This window comes from Haliotis rufescens, unplaced genomic scaffold (genome assembly GCF_023055435.1).
Source record: "Haliotis rufescens isolate VD_foot unplaced genomic scaffold, xgHalRufe1.0.p SCAF_2, whole genome shotgun sequence".
In the NCBI taxonomy this organism is placed as follows: domain Eukaryota; kingdom Metazoa; phylum Mollusca; class Gastropoda; order Lepetellida; family Haliotidae; genus Haliotis; species Haliotis rufescens.
The window spans coordinates 30,416,319-30,420,853 of NW_025963890.1; the positions used below are offsets into that span (position 1 = coordinate 30,416,319).

Genomic DNA, 4,535 nt, shown 5'->3' on the forward strand with positions numbered 1-4,535 from the left:
GAGCCATTCACAACGATGACGTCAAGTATTTCGAAAACTCGATTGACAGCCGAAGGAAGAGCACTGAGCAGCTTGCGGATGCCAGGTACGTAGCAGGGCTTCGAGACATAATGTTCCATGATTTCTATACATAGATCTTATGAAATGGATTGATTTAGATATTTTCCTGATCTCCATGTTACTACTGTAAACGTCAAGGGCCTTTTAGTTTTGTTGTTTTCGGAAACCTTTTGTTATTATTATGATCAAGTGTTTGTTGTGACATGGTATTTCTATTTGGGCTTGCATAAGAGCTACAGGTGCAGGACTTTAAGGGTCGTGTCCTTATTCTCAACATAACGCTGGGATTTGATGATGAGGGTGAGTTACCAAGGGTATAAATCTGGCAAAGTGCATGTCAAACAAAATGTGGCATTCAATTCCAATAATGTGTTGCCACCTGAACCACCTGAAAGTGAGATATGGATTACAATGAATAATGACAGCTTATCAATCTTTAACAAATTCACACTGAAACATTGAAAGGATAAAGACAAGTTAGTTGTTTTCTGTTTCAGCATGTTCAGGGTTTGTGGGGAGGTTCACAGACATCCTCAGGGGGGATACAAAGTATTGAGTGAGTATTTTTGTTTGTGATAAATACAAACAACATGTATTCATCATGGTATATTTCAATGCAATGTGAAACATCACACTCACAATAGTCCAGCTCTGTGATGGCAGCCTGTAAATAATTGATCATGGACCAGGCAATCTAGTGATTGTTATTATCAGCAAAGATCCATGCCCTCAGAGTATGATGACAACCTAGTCTGACCACCCAATTCATTAGTTGATTAGTGTTTGCAGCGGTAGAAACTAACACTTTCAGTCCACTAGTCCTAAAATGATAGCATATAGCAAAACCTTTAAAATGTCAAAATGACTAGTGCCAATTTCTAACCCTCGTGTTTGGATGTTGTGTTTGTGTGTGTATGTATGAGTGTATTTAGGTTGGTTTGTTGTTTAACGCTGCACTCAGCAATATTCCAGCTATATGACGGCGGTCTGTAAATAATCGAGTCTGGACCAGACAACCCAGTGATTGATATCATGAGCATCGAGCCACGGAATTGAGATCAATGACATGCATCAACCAAGTCAGCGAGCCTGACCACTCGATCCCGTTAGTCGCCTTTTACGACAAGCATGGGTTGCTGAAGACCTTTCTACCCCGGAATCTTCACGGGTCGAGTGTATTTAACTTAAATCATGAATCTTATGCTTGTTTCTCCATGCTTTTACAATGTAACCCAAATTTTCTCGGGAATAATAAAGTATTCTCTTATTTATATCATTTCTGAACAAAGTGTCATATCAAGGTTAGATCTCTGTCAAAACAGTGCCATGGAAAAGCCAAACAAATAGCCTAGAAATAAAAGTAAATACTGCATTGCATTAATCTGCATTTCAAGAAAATTTGGCAATAATTCATGGAATGATATTCACCTCGAACAAGTTATTTCCTATGTAATGTATGTGTTGAATGACCCTGACTTTGTTGTCAAAATATTGTTTTGACATTTGTTAAATATGGGGATAAATGTCATCTCTGAATGTTTGACATGAATTATTATGATTAGGGTAGTTCTAAGTCGGAATCACAACCGGGGTCTTTTCATTTGAATCAAATGTACAACATGTACAGTTTGGACATTTTTCTGTGATGTGAATGCTACTTATGTTTGTAGAATGTCCGGATGAATATAAGAGACAGTCATCTGTGCAGCATCAATGCAAAGAAAGACCATAGAAGAGCAAAAGTGAGTGGTAAATATTTTGAAATTATTCTGTTTGGTTCATATGGTTATTTTGCAAATATGTCTTCAGTTTGTTCCTTATCGCTGTGGGCACGGATGTCCTATTATCTAAGGCACTACAATTTTCTGTGCAGAGTTGCATCTCTTGGGCTTAGCAGAAACCTATAGTCATGGGTTCAAATCCTGGTTCTCCCCGATTATGTTGCTAGGTTTGTCAGCATTATACACATGCTCGTTGGATTCATCAAAGACCTGCATCACTTAGGGCTTTCTTCCCACATCAAGCTAACATGCGGTGATATATCTGGAATACTGTTCAAAGCAGTGTTAAAGCCAACTCATTTATTTAACACTGCATCCAGCAATAGTTTGGCTATATGACAAGGATTGTAAATATATATTTTTCCATGTTGATGAGTTGAAACAATCACTAAATGACATCTCTTAAAAAGATTCCCAGCATTCCAAGCCTAATTAATAGATAAGGTAGTGATTGAGTAGGCTCATTGATCGCATGTAATCATACCACAGTGATGTGGGATATTGTCCATAATAGTTATCATCGGTTTGTCTGGACCGAGTTCATAACATTAGTCACTGGTTTGTCTGGTTGAGATTTGAGATGTGATTATCTTAAATGTTTAGCATATAACAAGACTCACATATGACAACTTAAGTGATTTTGCTGCCTTCTATCTGTAAGTACATGTGGCAACCCATCTTTTTGATTGCTAAAATCTTTTTACATAATGCTGCAGAAACTGAAGTCCTGCTTGAGATCCCTGGATGAGTACTCCAGGTTGACAGTCTGGAAGGACGAGACAAGGGAGTCCTAAACAGAGGCTGCACCCCTTCAGATATCAGAGGTGATTTGCAGACAGCGATGACGAGGGTCCTGTTATTTCAATGGAGGCCGACCGAGTTGTATGCCAAATGGTACTGGGACACACAAAGGCTGGTCTGGCTAATGTGAGAAGACCAACCAATGCCAAGCTGGAGTGGAATTCTTCCAGGACATTCAGGAAATTCTTGTCTTGAGCCATATGGTAAACACTTGAAAGGAATGATAAATGGGACTTATTGTCTTTAAATGTGGACCCAAACACCAAATGGAAAGTTCACAATTCTACTAACACAATGCAGCAGAGATAGAGTCTAACTGGTATCCCCTCATCCTGGTTCCTGTTCATCCATGGCAATATAGAAAGAAAAGGAGGATCGAGGGAAAGTAAGTTCTCTGAACTGGTGAACATAATCCGTAGGTACTGTCAAGCGAACAGTTATCACACTCTGTTATGAGTATTGAAGAATAGGATGAAATTGCATACTGCATCAGGAACCATCATGTGAACACTGTTCAATGTGCGATATACTATAGGCATATGAATAAAAGAAATTGATAATTTGATTGTTGCTTATGTTTCATTTGCCAGCTGTGTAAATGGGGATGTTTCATGATTTTGCCTCAGTTTAATAGCCACACTTATCTTATGAAACCATGCATTGCTTGGGCATCTCAAGATAAATAACACATGTTTCCTTTGCTCTGAAAACCTCTGATGACATATTGATCTGTTATGTCAAAGGTCAAAGTCACAACCAGACAAAAAGTTTGTTTGTGGTCTAACTCTTCCTTTGGACAGGGGTCGAAGTTGGAAAAAGGTCGTGTGTGATCTATATATACTACATTTTCCCCTAAATTGCCTTTTCTGCAGAAGTCTTAGTAACTCTTATACATATACTGGTTACATTACTTCCATATTTTGGTCAATGATATGTTGAATTCTACCAAAGGACTCCATATTTGGTTTATGTGCTGGATAGCTCTTTGAAATGTTTTTGAAATATTTATCACTGATATTGAAGGTCAAATTCACACTCAAAAGTGATAACTCTTGAAGGGTTGAAGTGTAAGATCAAGGCAATAGTGAAGGGGTCATTCATAAAGTATTTCTGCAATTATAACTAAAATGCCTATTTCTGGAGATATTTGTGAAGTATTAAGCACAAAGTTGTTATATTATTTGAATACACATAAATGTGCAGTGGTTACAACTCCAGTGTCAAATTAACTCTCAATCCCTTTTAATAAAAGAATTCACAGTAACTGAGGAAGAGCTTACTGTAGTACCATAAAACTAAGGTTAGGCAAATTTCAATGAAGTTAGTATTTTGGATATAACAAGTACATGTACCGTTACAAATAGTCTTATTTTCATCTCACTAGGACTAAAGGCCCAAGTGAGCACATTGTCAATGACTTTTTCTTTTTCTCAGTACAAACTGGAAGTCTGGACATGAAATTTAAGGATATCATTATACGAGAACTGATGTTTGTTCATTAAATAGCATTAACATCTGAAAAGGACACTATATGAAATTGAACAATTGTCTTCTCCAAAAATGTTTTAGGAGGATATTTACCATTAAAGTAACCCAGAATATTACAACAGCTACCTGTAATGCACAGGCTAACATTTTTTACCAGAAACAAGTCATGAAGAAAATTTGCATCCGGATACCTTCCAGAAACCTTCCAGAAACCTTCCAGATGCCTTCAGCAACCTTCAAATTGCTTGGTATTTTCAAGTTAATTTTTTTATGTGTTTCACACTTAAGTGAACAAAATGCACCCCCCAAATTTTGACATTTTTTTTGAAGGTTTCCGGAAGGTATCCGGGCCGGATCCAAAATGGGTAGGTATCCGGAAGGTTTCCGGAAGACGGAAACCTACAC

At 37.6% G+C, this 4,535-nt stretch overlaps 1 long non-coding RNA gene across 2 annotated transcripts; it reads left to right on the forward strand.

The window, feature by feature from the left end:
- Positions 1-301: 301 nt before the first annotated feature.
- LOC125382049 lies at positions 302-3,194 on the forward strand. 2 transcript variants are annotated; one of them, XR_007222211.1, is made up of 4 exons: positions 302-360; positions 558-616; positions 1,731-1,802; positions 2,558-3,194. It is a non-coding gene; the product is annotated as an uncharacterized LOC125382049 (long non-coding RNA). The 2 variants fall into 2 exon arrangements; XR_007222210.1 differs by lacking the exon at positions 302-360 and having other exon boundaries at positions 370-616.
- The last annotated feature ends 1,341 nt before the right edge of the window (positions 3,195-4,535 follow it).